Source organism: Pogona vitticeps, chromosome 1 (genome assembly GCF_051106095.1).
Source record: "Pogona vitticeps strain Pit_001003342236 chromosome 1, PviZW2.1, whole genome shotgun sequence".
NCBI classification, from domain to species: domain Eukaryota; kingdom Metazoa; phylum Chordata; class Lepidosauria; order Squamata; family Agamidae; genus Pogona; species Pogona vitticeps.
The window spans coordinates 12,312,843-12,330,570 of NC_135783.1; the positions used below are offsets into that span (position 1 = coordinate 12,312,843).

General features: G+C 43.4%; 1 protein-coding gene and 1 long non-coding RNA gene across 7 annotated transcripts in view; one reads left to right on the plus strand and one right to left on the minus strand.

Moving 5' to 3' along the window:
- The window catches only part of SPTBN1 (spectrin beta, non-erythrocytic 1), a 243,093-nt gene that overhangs the window by 204,517 nt on the left and 20,848 nt on the right, over positions 1-17,728 (minus strand). The gene's annotated exons all lie outside the window — the stretch shown is intronic.
- The window catches only part of LOC144584990 (uncharacterized), an 85,885-nt gene continuing 81,406 nt past the window's right edge, over positions 13,250-17,728 (plus strand). Inside the window, exon 1 of the long non-coding RNA XR_013539481.1 lies at positions 13,250-13,356. This is a non-coding gene — a long non-coding RNA (uncharacterized LOC144584990). The remainder of the gene's footprint in view (positions 13,357-17,728) is intronic.

A 17,728-nucleotide genomic window follows, 5' to 3' on the forward strand; every position in this document is an offset into this window, starting at 1 on the left:
GCAGGAGAAGGAGGAGTCAGATAGGGTTGGTTAGTCAGAGAGAGAGAGAGCGAACAGATACTGAGAGATAGAGAGCTGGTTAGGAAAATAGGTAGAGAAGGTGGTAATGATATAGCAAAAGAAAAGAAGTATGTACTGAGAGAACTGTTGATGAATTGCTTGTGTATAATGTGCATCTGAAGAACTTCTGTTATTATTTAATCTACTTCACTCCAATAAATAAATTCTGTTTCTGTTCACAAGTGTTCTGACAAACGTCATTTATATTGTGGACTGACGTAATCCACTGGTGGCAGCAAGAAGAAAACGCGACGTGAGCATTTGTGAGGGAAAGACAAGCAGGGGCCACGAGGGCAAACGCCACAGCTAGTTACAGAGATAGCTAGTTACTGAGGGAAGGCTTGCCTGAAGAGAAAGGTGCTTGCGGAACGACAGCAAAGATGGGGCCAGTTTGGTCTCCTGTGGGAGCGAGTTCCAAAGTCTGGGAGCAGCAACAGAGAAGGCCCTCTTGTGTGTCCCCATCAAAAGCAACTGTGAAGGTTGTGGGATGGAGAGAAAGGTCTCCCTTGATGATCTTAAAACTCAAGGAGGCTCAAAATTGGAGACATGGTCTGTGAGGCAGATTGATCCCAAGCTGTTTCGGGCTTTATAGATTAAAACCAGCAATTTGAATTGTGCCTGATGGGCAACCAGTGGACCTGCTGTAATAGGGAGGATATGTGATCTCTCTATAATCAGCCCCAGTCAGCAATCTGGCTGCTGCATTTTGGACCTGCTAAAGTTTCCTGACGCTTTCCATCCACAGCCCCACATAGCGCGTGTTTAATCCTACTGACCAGGATCACCTCTGTCTTCTCAGGGGAAGGAGGAGGAAGAGGAGGAATACTGTATCTCATTACTCTCTTACTACTATTGTCATTTTGATTTTTGTTTCCCAGAACCTTTCCTGAAGGCTCAGGAAAGAGTATTTACAATTGAAATAGGCTACGAGAAGCCTTTCCACCTGTATTTCTAAAGGTTTCCCCAATTGATACAAATCCCAGGCAGAGACAAAAAGATTTGAAGGCTAGGGAAAGAACAACAGAAATGAAACCGCAGAGAATAATAGAATCCCTGCAATGTGGTTTGCTACTTATTCTTACTGGCAGATTCACTCCTCCATTCGCTGGCTTGCTTCATAGGTGCAGCTGGTGAGAAGGCAGCAGAAGACGTTCCAGTTACCACCTTGGACTTAGAATCATAGAATCACAAAATAATTGAGTTGGAAGGGGCTTCTAAGGCCATCGAGTCCAACCCCGGTGCTCAAGGCAGAAGTCCAAATCAAAGCAGATCTGAAGAGGGTTGTTCAATTCTCTCTTGAATGTCTCCAGCATTGAAGTGCTCACCACCTCCCGAGGTAATTGGTTCCATTGTCGTACTGCTAAGAAGTCAAGATGTTTTTCCTGATATTCAGCCAAAATTTGGCTTCCTGTAACTTGAGGTCATTATTACGTGTCCCACACTCTGGATTGATTGAGAACAGATCTTGCCTCTCCTCTTTGTGACTATCTTTCAAGTGTTTGAAGAGTGCTAGCCTATTGTATCTCCCTTCAGTCTTCTTTTCCCGAGCCTAAATATGCTCCTTCAATCTTTCCTCATAGGGCTTGGTTTCCAGTCCCCTAATCATCTTTGTTGCCCTCCTCTGAACTTGCTCCAGTTTGTTGCCATCCTTCTTAAAGTGTGGCGTCCAGAACTGGAACCAGTACTCTAGATGAGGCATAACCAATTCTGAATAGCATCTCACAGGATTTGGAAACTATACTTCTCTTGGCCTAAGGTCAATGTTTTCTTACAACAAATAAGATGGAAGTGTTAGTCAAGTTTCTGACAACCACCGGGGTGGAGCCGGAGAAATCAGACCCTGTTAAAGCAACTAGCTTGATCCAACCAAGAGAGAGTAATGATATAAAATAAACAATATTCCAGATATGATCTATGGGTGCTACACAGATGTTTTGCAGGCACAAAGCACTTGCAGCTGCTTTATGTAAGAAGACGCAAAGCAGCTCAGGCTAGCATACTGCAGCACCGCTTCTCCACGTGGTCTTGGAGGCATTCAAAATGAACAAATAATCCAAAAATTCAGGCTGTCTGACTTTCCCTTGCACAAGGGCACTCAGAGGCAAAGCTAACCAGTAGTTCCACGACTGCAAGAGGGGAGAAATGGTGAGGCTATGTGGGAAGCTTTTATTTATTTTAGATTATGGTGAAGGAGCAGGAATTGTGTTTCCTTCAGAAGTAGGGCAACGTTAAGCAATGAGGACGGGAGCTGTTTTTTTTTATTCAGAAGCAAAGCAGCCAAAAAGAACAGCTAACATTCAATATGTATCACAAAAAGTTAAGGAACAGCGGCACCTTGAAGACTAATAGATTAATTTCAGTACAAACTTTTGTGGACTACAATCCACCGCACGCAACATATCTAACAATATCGGAATCAATCTTTCTGTAGCATTTTGAGGCAAGGACGAGGAGAGGCTGTTTGAATGAATGTCATAGTGTAGCTGGCTTGGGAACTATCCTCCTGGATTGTTGTGACACTATGGAAAATACATAGAATGATCAATGTAGATTTGGAGGTTTCTCCCAAATCGTTGAGTCCTGCTCTTGACAATTCAGGAAATGCACAGCTAAAGAATACCAGACAGATAGCCACACAGCCTGTGCTTTAAAAAAATAACCCGATGAAGCCTCCTTCATCATCTTCAAAGGTAGTCCATTCTGCTGTCGAATAGCAGTCACTGCTACACAGCTGCTACGCATTGTTGACATTTCTTTCTTGTAATTTGAACCCAAAAATCCTACACACTGGAACTCCAGAAAACAAGCTTACTCCATCGTCCACGTGGCAGCCATGACAATATTTAAATTTTTGAAACATTTTCATTTCCTTTTCAAACAGTAATACATAAATGATGTATAAAGGGTGCAAGAAGAGTGCCTTAAGTTCTCAACCACACTGGACCTATTCATCCGTTGTTGCTGTTGTTATATGTTGTCAAGTTGCCTCTGAGATACAGTGATCCTGTGAATGAATGATCTCAGAAATCTCCTGTCCTCAACTGCCCTGCTCAGCTCTTGTAAACATAAGCCTGTAGTTCCCCTCAGGGAGCCAGTCCATCTCATATTTGGTCTTCCTCTTTTCCTGTTGCCTTCCACCTTTCCCAGCATTATTGTCTTTTCTAAAGAATTCTCCCTGAAGTATGACATCCTCAGTTTCATCATGTTTGCCTCCAGAGATAGTTCAGGCTTGATTTGATTTAGAACCCACTTGGGTTTTTTTGTTTGTTTGTTTGTTTGGTTTTTTGGTCTTTCTGGCATTCAGGGTATCTGCAAAGCTTTCCTCCAGCACCACATTTTAAATGAATCTCTTTTTTTTCTGTTAGCTTTCTTCTCTGTCTAAAGCTGCCAACATCAGGAAAGGGCATTTTAGCATTCTAGAATTAGTTTTTGTGGCAGAATCCACGTGAAGTTAGACCTACAATTTAGGTATTCTGTGGCATTGTTCACTTGAAAAAATGTAAACAAAGGTTAGCCACTTGTCATATACAGTAGAGGTTTTGTGATTATTTATTTATTTATTATTTATTTATTTATTGGATTTATATACCGCCCCATAGCGCTACAAGCACTCTGTCTTTTAAACATATATACACAGAGAGAGCAAAGTGTTCCAATAAATCTACTGATTTTTGCCATGGGACACCTTTTCTGTAGTATTCTCAGGGACAGGGGGGAGCCCCACATCATTATTTGGCAAGACATAATGCTAAGAAACCAAAAGACATATTGTAATTATCAGTAAGATTGGTTATCAACATTCAAGCACAACATTACAATACAAAAATGTACCCTTAACCCTGTGTTTAATTTAACCCTGAAGACGGGTTAACCATTCCATCAGCAACGGTGGGTCATAATAACTATGATTAAGAGAGCTGTTAATGATTAATGCAATATTGTTTATGTAAACTACAACAGAGTGATAAAAACAGTAATAAAGTCAGAAATAAACAAAATACCAAACAAATACAGGTCAGGAACAAAATATAGAGGTTGGAGGAAGCTGCAGTCCAGAAAGAAGAGTTGGGTTTGATCCTTCCATCCCTTGTTCTTTAAGTATGATGAAGTCAACTAGCCAAATTGGGTGGATGGGGTGGGCGGATTAAGTTCTTCTACCTTAGGTTCCACTAGAATGGAAATAAATAGGCTGTCACCATGCCTGAAGGACAAAGAAAGGTGAATTGCAACCTTGCTAAATATATATTGTCATAAAAGGCCTTGCTTTATTGAGGGCTGCTGAGAGATTTGAAACAAACAACAAAAGAAATCAGTCACAAAAGATCTTTCAAATCCTTCTGGAGCCATACTTAGGGGCAGAACGATTCAAAAGGAATGGGGGAAAAAACACCAGCCACCAACACAAAATCATAAATGTAGGCCTGGAACAAAGTAGGAACTCTTTAAGCCAGAGGTGTCAAACTCAATTTCATCTTTGGCCGCATCAGCATTATGGTTGCCCTCCAAGGGCCGGATGTATCTGTAAGACTATACTGTATAAATGTAAAAACGGGAGTGGGCAATAGTGAGGACTGTCTTAAATAAAACAGCATCTTAAAAAGCAGAGACATCATCTTGCTGACAAAGATCCGCAAAGCCAAAGCTATGGTTTTTCCTGTAGTGATGTATGGAAGTGAGAGCTGGACTATAAAGAAGGTTGACCGCTGAATAATTGATGCTTTTGAATTGTGGCGCTGGAGGAGACTCTTGAGAGTTCCCTGGACTGCAAGGAGAACAAACCTATCCATTCTAAAGGAAATCAACCCTGAGTGCTCACTGGAAGGACAGATCCTAAAGCTGAGGCTCCAATACTTTGGCCATCTCATGAGAAGAGAAGACTCCCTGGAAAAGACCCTGATGTTGGGAAAGTGGGTGGACAGTATCATCAAAGCAACAAACGTGAATTTGACCAAACTCCGGGAGGCAGTGGAAGACAAGAGGGCCTGGCGTGCTCTGGTCCATGGGGTCACGAAGAGTCGGACACGACTAAACGACTAAACAACAACACATTTCACAGCAGCTACACTTTCTGACTCCTCACTGCTTGGAATGCTGGGATTAGAAGTCCCGCTGGGCGGATTCCCAGCATCCTTGCAGAGCATTATGGGTGACTGAGTCAGCACCTGTGTATTGTATACTGCACAGCAGCAGGCAACACTGCGAGGGCCACATGAAACGGCCCAGTGGGCTGGATTCAGCCCGCAGACCTTGAGTTTGACACATGTGCTTTAAGCTATGGGGGAAAGAATCAATGCTTTTGAAAGATATCCCCTTCCATTCTAAAGGAAGAAAAGCACTCTGCTCCCTGCAGGGAGAAAATTAAGCCCAGGAAGAAAGATAATGGCTCATCATATTTATCGTTCATTTACTGCTTTTCTTCATGCAGGGATTTTAATTTTTTTTAATAAAACACACACAAATGCACACAAATGGCTTCCCCGTCTATAATGTGAAATGGTACAAACTATTCTACTCCCATGGGATGATTGTATCATTTTCCTCTATGGGCAGACAAGGCTGAAAAACATCTTGGGAGAACAATGTTCTGCTCTCTGTGCCAGATCGTGTGGTCAGCATTCATTCAGTCCCACCTGCGGTTTCTGTGGGGGTTGGACTAGATGACCCCATAACCCATTCCAAATTCTCCACCTCTATTATTCAACTGCAACATGATTCCAAGAGAAGCACAAGATCCAGACAACCATGACCATTTTGTTGGAACAGATCCAACCCTGAGATCATTTCTGGGAACCAACACAGATACAAATCACTAGCTCCCCACCATCACGAAACACAACTTTAATTGAAATCAGGCCTTTACAAGCAAATGCATGTTGTAAGTTTTATTTATTTTTTTAATTTGAATCCCATCTCACCTTTCACCCCAACGTGAAATTCAAGGCAGGTCCCAAGAAGATTAAATGTTTTTTAAAAAACCTGGCACAAAAACTCCCCACAAAAAAAGTCATTACGTTAAAACACAAATTAAATATTTTTTAAAAATTACATTTCCATAGAAAAACATGATTATTTATTTATTTTCACACAAGGACCATTTTTAAAAGTACTTTTATGTTGGACTACAACTCCCAGAAGTCCTGGTCAACACAGCAAGTGGTGAAGGCTTCTGGGAGTTTTAGTTCAAGAAAATCTGGTAACTGCTGTTCTAGACCCATGGTAAAGGTAAAGGTTCCCCTTGACATTTAGCCCAGTCGTGTCAGACTCTAGGGCGCGGTGCTCATCCCCGTTTCCAAGCTGTAGAGCCAGCGTTTGTCCGTAGACAGTTTCCGTGGTCACGTGGCTACCGCGACTAGACACGGAACGCTGTTTACCTTCCCACCGAGGTTGTACCTATTTATCTACTTGCATTTGCATGCTTTCGTACTGCTAGGTTGGCAGGAGCTGAGACAAGTGACGGGAGCTCACTCCGTCGCATGGATTTGATCTTACGACGGCTGGTTTTCTGACCTTGCAGCACAGAGGCTTCCGCAGTTTAACCCGCAGTGCCACCACCCCACTCTAGACCCATGAGTGAGAACGAAACCCAAGTCCCAAACAAAGGCTAGGCTAAAAGCAGCTGGGAGGCAGGAGAGAGGGGCTGATTTCAGAGGAAAAAGAGCTGGCAGAGACAGGGTTAAGACATGCTTCTCTCTCAACACGAGATGGATATCTGCCCTTCATTACCCAGGATGGCAGTGTAATGCACAATTTGTTCCTTACACTTAGGCTGAATCTGGGCTACTCAGATAGACCACATGTTTTCATATTCTAGGGTGGATAAAGGAAGTGTTTTTGACCCTGGCGGGCCAAACCAAAACAGACAAGTGGAATAGGGCATGAGTTACTTAGAAGCCAAGGAGTTCCAGGAACTAGAGGAAATTACTGAGCTGCTGAAATATGTGCAAGAATTCCTTCTTAAAGGAAAGCGGCCAAACGAAGTCCTTAACACTCCCCAGCCCTGAGCCCAAAGAGAAAGATGGTTGGGGGGGGGGGCTGAGATTGTAGGAAGGGTGGGAAGAAACACGGCCACAGGGTTTAGTTCATTTCCCCCTTTGTTTCAAACAGACCCTTATCCCTGGGAAATTCTTGAGCAACCTTTACGCTCTAGCAAGGTGAGCCTCAGGTCACTCAAAGCAAAACAAGACCTCAAATTTGACACCTCTGGCAGAATCTCTCTAAACCAGTTAATTGGGGATTATTCCCTTCTTTTCTTTTTCTTTGTTAATATGGTAATACTGGCAAAAATCACCAAAACAGTCCAATTCTGTGTTTTGTTTTTTTTTAAAGGATGTGACTTGTTTATATATTTAAAAAGGAGAATTTCTGCCAATGCTACAAATTTGACAAGAATAGGACTAAGATATGGCCACAATGAGTTCCAAGTGAACAGCACAGAAATACAGTGGGCCCTCAATTTAGGAATGGGCCCAGTTGCGAACTTTTCGGGTTACGAACCCGATCTCATCGCAAGTAGTAAACCCTACTTGCAAACATGAATCAGGTTACGAACCCAAAAGGCAGGGAGAAAGGGCGGGAAATTCGAATTTCCTGCCCTTCCTCCCTGCCTTTGGAGCTTTCAAAAAGCTTCCTCCAACATTGGAGGAAGTCTTCTGAAACCTCTGAAGCCGAAAAGGCAGGGAGAAAGCACGGGACATTTGAACTTCCCGTGCGTTCTCCCTGCCTTTTTGGCTTCGGAAGCAAGCCGGCCGGCCAGGGAGAAATGGGCTCCCTCCTTCCACCTGATGGTGAGTCCCCTTCGCGCCGGGACCCCCAGGGAGGTCTCCCAGGGCTTGTATGCCACGATGAGAGACCTCCCTGGGGGTCCTCCCCACCGCCATCGGTGCCTTCAGAGGTTTCAAGGGCTTTCCCCGACATCGGAGGAAGCCCTTTGAAAGCTCCAAAGTCAGGGAAGAAGGGAGGAAGCAGAGCGCCGGGAGGCTAGAGCTGGCCGGGCGCTTGGCCGCTTGCCCCCGGCCACGTGGAGGCAGCGGAGCACCAGCAGGTTTCGGACTGGTATGTCCTTTTTAAAAAAGCTTTTCTGTGTGGGTTTTGGAGGGTGGGTTTGGACTGGGGGGCTATGTTTCTGTGGGTTTGTGTGTGTGTGTGTGTTTTGCAGTCCCAACGTGGGACTTGCTCTTTTTATTTTTATTTTTGTATTTTTTTTTAAATGCTGGAACAGATTAATTCCGTCCCCATGCATTTCAATGGGAAGTGGTAGGTCGACTTACGAACTTTCCGAGGTACGAACGTCCTCCCAGAATGGATTAAGTTCGTAAGTCAAGGGCCCACTGTACATGCTTAATGTTATGCAGTGAAGAAAACTGGTATAATTCATAGATATAAAAGAATAATTCCCAGGTATAAAATGCAATGTTTCTATGGTGGATGCCTGATGCCTTCCCCCCTCCCCCTGCATGGTGCACATGCCCCCCCCCAAAAAAGAACACCAACATATCCTTGTGTACAGCTGGGCTTCTATGCTGTCTGATGTTCAATATGGAAATACAAGCCTTTGCCTCTTAAACAAGCTGGTAACAAAAATTTGCAAGCCTTTGTGTATGCTGTTAGCCACCAACAGGGCAGCTGTAGAAACCCAGCCTGAATGAAGATGTGTAAACGATAAAAACAAAATGCTAAACTGGCAGTGATAAAGTTAAAAATGTAGTTGGTAACAAATGCAGTTGGCAGAAACGGAGATGTTTCCACCTCTCCGACTGGCCCTCTCAGCCTCCTCACTGCTGAGAAGAAGAAAAAAACACTTGATCTCCTTAGCAATGAAAAGAGGCATGACTTTTGTTCTAGAAAAAAACAAAGCTGCGCACCACAGCCCAGATGTTCGATGGCATTTGCCAATGCTTTTGAACAAGACTGACGTGAACAGATAAACGGGCTGTGAAAAATGCTTTTGGCTGGCATCTCTAGGTGTCATCTCCCTTACAGGGTCCTTACCAGGATGAATGAGCTGGTCTATGTGAAACACTTTGAAGACTTGAAATGCCTAGGTAAATCCTCATCATTCTTATTATTTTGCACCACAGCTTTTCAACGCTCAGACAAATTGTACTGTGGAGTCATCTCAGATTTCTACACAGCTGCTCTAGACTAAATAGTGTGACGACTGCAAGAGAAGCCTGTAGACAAAGATAAATGAGGCGTCTTCCATTCCCCCGTGCTCAGAAAGTTGCTGTTTTATGTCTAACTTGAGAAAAAGTCCTGTCTTACTCAAAAGCTTGCATATTACCGTCTTTTCCCGTGTATAAGACTATACTTTTGTCTAAAATCTTTAGACTAAAAATTGAGGGTCATCTTATACACGGAAGTAAGCTGAGGAGAGAACAAAAAGAAGTGGAGGAGAAAACAGGGATCAAAGTGATCCTGCAGCACTTTGATCCCTTTCCTCCTGCACTTGCTAAGCCCCAGTTAGATTTCTTAGTTTTGGATTAGAAAAGTGGGGGCGTCTTATACATAGAAAAATACGGTATTACATTTTCATCTCTAGCTAATTCTCATTAAACATATTACTTCACTGACTGTACAATCTCTATAGAACCAAAGCAAATACTTAACTGAAATCTGTAACACATCACGGTTCTCGGCTATGTTTGTGAAAGTGGTGTGGTTTTGATTTTAATTTATTTTCTTTTAGTCCATTTGCAAAAAGTCAGAAAGATGCTGGATGCTTGTCTCTGCCTTTATTCTTAACATTTCTCTCTGGATTTCTTCGATGAAGAAGTACTCTGCCTTGTTGTTTAGGCTAAAAGATAAGCAGGTACTTTATTCTATCTTGTACTAAGAGAAAACAAATGACAGCTTACATCCAGGGCTACTTATGTTAGCTCTTCATTTTTCACAATGGCTTTTCAAGATAAAGCACCTGGATGCATCAGTCATATAGAGAAAACAAGGCCACTGCACAAGCCTATTGTGTTCCAATAATAGCATGATGGGAAAACCACCATCGGACACTTTGCACATACTATTGTTTTTGCTTTTTTTTTAAAATAAGGCAACTGTTCTCCCTCCACTGTCACTTGGGAGCATGCCCTCATTAGCCTGATATCACAAATGTAATGCAGGGGGATATTTAACAGGTGGAAGGAAGACTGTATTTGCTGTGATTTCCTAATACTATTCCTGCAAAGTCCATCCTAAGTCAGAAAGGTGTGAAATCAACAAAACCAGGTTGCTAAAGTTTAATGAGGAATCTTCTCCTTCACCTCTGAAGGACAAGAATCTTCTAATGCAGTGGTCCCCAACCTTTTCAGAACCATGGACCGCTTGGGGGGGTAGGGGCACCCCCGCGCTCTCTCTCAACACGGGGAGAGGTGGGTGTGGCACATTTGCAGATGGGTACGGTGCACTCACGGGTGGGCATGGTGCACTCACACATGCGCGGGGGGTGGTGCGCTTGTGCACATGCACGGATGGGCGTGGTGCACTTGTGGGTGAGTGGGGCATGCCCACGTGGATGTGTGCCATGCCCACCTGCAAACGCACCTGCTCACTCTGCACAGGTGCGTAAGCGTGCCACGTCCACCATGCATGTGGGAGGGCAGGAGATCTGTCTCCGCAGTGCAGTCCTGCCACGCCCACGGATCAGCACTGGGCCGCGGACCGGGGGTTGAGGACCCTTGCTCTAATGTACTTTCCCCATAACAATTAATGTGTGTATATGTATCAAATCAATAGCCGCCTAGAGTGGTCACAAGACCAGATGGGCGGGGTATAAATAAATAAATAAATAAATAAATAAATAAATAAATAAATAAATAAATAAATAAATAAATAAATAATTCTGTATACTTGTGGAGCCTAGTGGTGCAGTGATTAAACTTCAGTGCTGCAGCCAAAACTTTGCTCACAATCCAGGTTCAATCCCAGGTAGCTGGCTCAAGGTTCACTCAGCCTTTCCATGTGGTGCTGTCAGAAAATTGAGTACCCAGCTCATTGGGGAGGGAGAGGACAATGTGTCATAATTAAACTGTAAACCGACCAAAGAGTGTTTTAAACGCTTTGGGGCTGTATATAAGTAGCATGTTTTGCTTTTTTTTTTAATATATACTATTTTTCTTTAACTCTTCCCACCCAACAAGTAACAGTGAACAAAAAAAAAATAGAGAGAGAGCATGACTAAACATCATAATTAAATCACTACCAAGGAGGCAGTCCCTTTAAAATCTCCCCTCCATTTAAATCAAAGCTGTCTACGTCAAGTCGAGTCTGACTTATAGCAACCCTTGTCAAGAGTCTTCTAGGCAGAGAGTACTCGGAAGTAGTTTACTATTCCCTTCTTCTGAGGGCACCCTGGAACTGGGATACATAGTGGGGAGCTGAACGCTCAGTCTTTGGCTTCTGCCACCAGATACGTAACCCACTGAGCTTTCCAGCCAACGTCTTCTTCAAAGGGATTAAACTCTCTATTTCAAAGGTTAGAGCATTTTTAGAGGGTTTTTTTCCCTGCACAGTTCATTACAATAGCAACTTATCTATCATCTCTTTTCCTATAGTCAAAGGAAAGTCTTTGATAAATACTGCTGTCTTATATCCTGACGTGTATATCACGTACTAAGAATCTTTTTTTAAAAAATCTCTTTAGATGTTCTTCCAAAATGCTCTGAGAATTTGTGCTGGAGAAGAAAGGGAGCAGACCCCTTTTTCTGAAGTTCAGTCCAATCATCGGCCCTCGCCCACAAGTAATTGCATCTATTCCAGAAGCAGATCTAGTAAGCGTATCTCTCAAAATGGCACTCTAGCTTTGGGCTAGAAGAGTGGTAAAAGAAGGTACATTTAAAGTATCCTTCCCTCTGGTAACAATACCCTTAGGCTATCCTTTGTGATTACCTATTAGTTAACTCAACAGCAGTGTATATATGTGAGAGATAATGTTCCTTTCTCTTTCTCTCCTCACTTTTGCCCATGGTTCCGCCCGCCCTTGGTGCCTCCCACACCACCAACCACAATAAACAGGAGCTGCCATTGTACAAGGAAGGGTGGGCAACTGGCAGCCTGATCTCATCGTCGTTTAGTCATTTAGTTGTGTCCAACTCTTCGTGACCCCATGAACCAGAGCACGCCAGGCCCTCCTATCCTCCACTGCCTCCCGGAGGTCTGTCAATTTCATGTTGGTTGCTTCGCAGACACTGTCCAGCCATCTCATCCTCAGTCGTCCCCTTCTCCTCTTGCCGTCGCATTTTCCCAACATCAAGGTCTTTTCCAAGGAGTCTTCTCTTCTCATGAAATGGCCAAAGTACTGGAGTCTCAGCTTCAGGATCTGTCCTTCCAGTGAGTACTCAGGGTTGATTTCCTTCAGAATGGATAGGTTTGTTCTCCTTGCAGTCCAGGGGACTCTCAAGAGCCTCCTCCAGCACCACAGTTCAAAGGCATCAATTTTTCGGCGGTCTGCTTTCTTTATGGTCCAGCTCTCACTTCCATACGTCACGACAGGAAAAACCATAGCTTTGACTATTCGGACTTTTGTTGGCAAGGTGATGTCTCTGCTCTTTAAGATGCTGTCAAGCTTTGCCATTGCTTTCCTCCCAAGAAACAGGCGTCTTTTAATTTCGTGGCTGCTGTCTCCATCTGCAGTGATCATCGAGCCCAAGAAAGTAAAATCTGTCACTGCCTCCATATCTTCCCCTTTAATTTCCCAGGAGGTGATGGTACCAGTGGCCATGATCTTAGTTTTTTTGATGTTGAGTTTCAGACCGTTTTTTGCACTCTCTTCTTTCACCCTCATTACAAGGTTCTTTAATTCCTCTTCCCTTTCTGCCATCAGCGTAGTATCATCTGCATATCGGAGGGTGTTGATATTTCTTCCGGTAATCTTGATTCCAGCTTGGGATTCCTCCAGTCCAGCCTTCCGCATGATGTATTCTGCATATAAGCTAAATAAGCCAGGAGACAATATACAGCCTTGTCGTACTCTTTTCCCAATTTCGAACCAATCAGTTGTTCCATATCCGGTTCTAACTGTTGCTTCCTGTCCCACATACAGTGGGGTCTTGACTTGAGAACTTAATCCGTATTGGAAGGCAGTTCTCAAGTCAAAAAGTCTGTAAATCAAGTCTCCATTGACCTACAGTGCATTGAAAACCCATTAATCCCGTAACAGGCCGTTTTTGTTCCATTTTGGTTTTTTTCTGGTCTGTAAGTCAAATCTCAGTCTGCAAGTCAAACCTAAATTTTGCGGCCAGAGAAGTCTGTAACTCAAAAAGTCTGTAAGTCAAGCCGTCTGTAAGTCAAGGGTCCACTGTATAGGTTTCTCAGGAGATAGACAAGGTGGTCAGGCACTACCATTTCTTTAAGGACTTATTCCTTGTGGTCCGTGCTCTTCCATATGCCACAAAGAATGCAGCAGATATCTTTATAGTCCAACATCCACCCTGACAAACCCCCGGTTCTGAGCTGGGTTGGACAACTCCCAGGTTATTAAGCCAAAGAGACTAACCCCCACCCATGCCATTTGTTGGGTGAAATAATATCATAGGAACAAAAGAGGTTGCCTACCCATCCCATCTAGTACTGTCAACAGGATTTGTTAGCTGCTCCCCAGGCAGGCTCATTGGAGATGCTGGAAGTTGAACCCTGGACCTTCTGCATGCAAAGGATTGCCACTGAGCTATGACCATTTTCCTAAGCAATGGAAGGGATTTCATTCGCCCAGGAACAGAGAGCCCCCAAAAACCGAAGCCATTTGTGATCCCTCTCTCTAAAGCAGATTCAATTGGTGAGTGTCATATGAAACACAGCCACAATGGGCCAATGAGAAACAGTAGAGGAAAGATCAACATACTCAGGGGAATGTAAAAAAAAATCTAGAAAATCTTTCAAGAAAGAATGTAGGATCATAGAGCGAGCAGGAATGGCATGTCTTCCTTGGAAGACAGTGTGCTGGAGCCCTTTTCAGGGGCTCTTCTACCAAGAGGTGACCATACTGCAACATTTTATTGTAGGGTTTATTTATCAACAGGCTTGGAGTATGCAAAGTTGTGAGGAGGCTTAAACGTCATTCAGTTATTACAGAACGATATCTAGTTCCATCCTTATTCATCTACACGGTTATAAAAAAATTAGCAGCAAACAACTCATAGCAGCTTCTGCTATACATCAGGGAAAAACCCCTCTGATTTTTTTTTTCTGTGACTCTCTCTACAACCATATCATTTACTCATTCCATCTCCTTGTGAATATCTCACCCACACTTCCTGGCTTCTCTTCCAAAGGGATACATTACTCTCTCTCTCTCTCTCTCATTCTCTCCCTTCATCTCTTGAAGGAGTCCAGCATGTTTGCACTTTTTCAACTAGGAAGTACCGGTAGTTGTGGTTTATGAACATTATGTACATCCAACCAGCGTGTTACCAATCATAACACTCTATGCTGATTATGACTAGAGATAGGGATGATGGGGATCGCTTTTTCCAATGTTAACTATTTGTCGATCCATATTTGTGGGTTCCAGAGACCCCCATGAATACGAAGGGACAAATATTTACCCATTTTTATTTGTCCTTCATATTAAAAACAAACAAACAAAAATCCAGCCATTTCTGCCTACGGGCCACTGATCAGCAGAAAGATAGCCACCCCCCACACAGCCACCCAATACTACAGCCTACCCCCATTCCCTTCCTTTCCTACCTTAGGCCCCACATCACTCCATCCCCACCCTCTTACCTCAAGAGGGTGTTCGTGGAAGCTGCCGAGGTCTTCTGGCCATGTAGATGTAAAAAAGGAGACTGGCTGCCCTTTGCAAAGATGGCAGCTGCAGCTTTGTTTAGGGTAGGGAAGCTGCAGCTGCCATCTTTGCAAAGGGCAACCAGTCTCCCTTTTTACACGCCGTGGTTGCAGAGGCCTGATGGAGACCTCGGCAACAGCTATTGAGGTAAGGGGTTTTCGGTGGGAGTGGGGTGGAGGCTAAGGTAGGGAAAGGAAGGGGGTGTAGGGGTAGGTTGTTGGGGTGGCTGGCTGTGTGCGCGGGTGGCTGCCTCTGGTCAGCTGATCAGTGGCTTGCAGGCAGAATGGGCTTCTGTGCAATGCGGTAAACTTTGTGGGTGAATAACTCAGATGCCTGAAATCCAATCTTCATCAAAGCTGGCAGGCATGTTGGGGAAAGACACAGGAAGCTCCGTTGCGATGCCGGATTCTCTAAGTACCTGGAGGGAGCGTTCCTGGAGGGCTCCTCTTTGTGACTATATATGGGGGATCCATGATCCAATGCTCACCAAATTTTCAGGAGTTGTAGAAAACCATCTGAGGAAGCTCCCCTGAAAATTTGGTGTCTTTAGGTGGTTGGGGGCCAGTGTTATAGCCATTTAAAGTGCAGATAAATCAACGGATCGATCCATTGATTCGTCGAAGAATATTCGTATATTTGTATTTGTTGATCTGCTAACCTTGACAAATAACGGATCAAAACAAATAGCCATTTTTTATATTTGTCCCCATCTCTAATTATGACACTTAAAATCTGTATGAAATAAATCTTTCTGAAATTCAGCAGAAAGTGTCCTTATGACACCAATGAGAAGAGAACCCAAATATGTTTCAAAATTAGGCTGCAGAAACCTTAGAGATATTTAGGATAAAGAGACACTCCCAGCCTGCCATGTAGACCTTCTTGTAATGTGTGGTTTCTTTGAGCATTGAGGTCCTACAGCATGCATTTCCAGTAACAGGTATCTTTTTCACCAAGCCCAAGATCACACTCAGGATTAACCTTCTTCAGGTTTTGATTCTCGCAATAAACCTGTGAGGTCCTTAGGCTCAGAGACAGATCATCACCATGAGCTTCATAGCCAAGGGTGAGGTGAACCTAGGTCTTTCAGGTTTACTACTCTGAACACTTTATCCCCATGGTTCCCAATCTTAATGGGACGTGGTGGCGCTGCGGCTTAAACCGCAGAAGCCTCTGTGCTGCAAGGCCGGAAGACCAGCAGTCGTAAGATCGAATCCACGCGACGGAGGGAGCTCCCGTCACTTGTCCCAGCTCCTGCCAAACTAGCAGTTCAAAAGCATGTAAATGTGAGTAGATAAATAGGTACCACCATGGTTTGGAAGGTAACAGCGTTCCATGGCCACGTGACCACGGAAACTGTCTTCGGACAAACGCTGGCTCTATGGTTTGGAAACGGGGATGAGCACCGCCCCCTAGAGTCGGACACGACTGGACTAAATGACAAGGGGAACCTTTACCTTTACCTTCCCAATCTTGGGTAACCAGGTGTTCTTGGACAGCAACCTCCAGAAACTCTAGCTAGCCCAGCTGGTGGTGAAGGCTTCTGGGAATTGCAGTCCAAGATTTAACCCACTGGTTCTTAACCTTGGGTTACTCAGGAGTTTTGGACTGCAACTCCCAGAAGCCTTCACCACCAGCTGTCCTGACTGGGGTTTCTGGGAGTTGCAGTTCAAAAGCATCCGAGTAACGAAGGTTAAGAACCACTGATATAACCAATACACCACAAAAGCCCTCAGCTATCACAGTGACAAGACTTGTATTTCCATGCAAAATGAGTAGTTTTTGAAACTGCAGTTCTTCCAAAAGCTGTTCACTTTTTAAATGCTACAATTCAAAATTTTAATGTGCAGATTCTGGCTCCAGTTTTACTACCACACAGTAAAACGCAAGGTGTTAATATTTTGTTCTTTTAATTGCTGTATTAAATTAAAGCTAAAATGTACTCAGCCCTATATTACTGGAGGTATCTTGATTTATTACCACTTTTGCTTATGTTTTTTAGTACGGCATTTGGTCCTTTTTAATATTTGTATACTCACTGTTGTTACCTTTAATATCGTGTTTTAACTGTTGTAAGCTGCCTTGGGTCCTTTTTAAGGAGAAAGGCAGGGTAAAAATATTATAAACAAACAAACAAACAAATAAGGCAAATACTTAATGTTTTGGAATTAAAAGTAATTTGTTTTAGTATTTTCAAAAAATATTTTGACACGTATTTTATTTAAAATATGTAAAAGAGAGTGTTTGCTACTTGTAGCTCAGGATATCTTTGACATTTCTACTGTAGCCACTAACACTGCTGAAGAGGCAAGCTGTTTTTCTCATTAAAAACATGCCCTGCTTCTACAACAACTTGAGCACTCACAGCTCTGGAGGATGATAGCCGGTATCTCTGGATGAGATGTGGTCAGGAATATTTGCTCTATACTTCCATCCCTTTATCTTTGGTATCCAGTCACATACGTTCAAAGAAAATACCTCGAACATGTTATCACTTACAAAAGGCATTACTCCTTTAGCACATTGGGTTAAGACTTAAGTTGCATCTCAGATCCCATCACTGGCTCTCTAGCCTACAGCCACCCTTCATGATATACAGAAGTTCTAAAAAATGAAAATACAGTAGCTGTTCTGTCATAACTACCATGAAAGAAACAAGCAATACAATGGCATCCCCCCCCCCAAAAGCCAGTAAGGTGGTATGGGGGTCCACAAAACTCTGCAAGCAAGCTGAAACCATATGTATTTGGTTACACCATTTTAACAAAAGCATATTCTGATTCTTCCATTGCGCTCCATCAGTAGGACTTCTGTGAAAATATTTCTGTGCTGCAGTAATTTCAAGTCACTTGCCACATGGATTGTGGCAAAATATTAGGAAACTTTGCAACA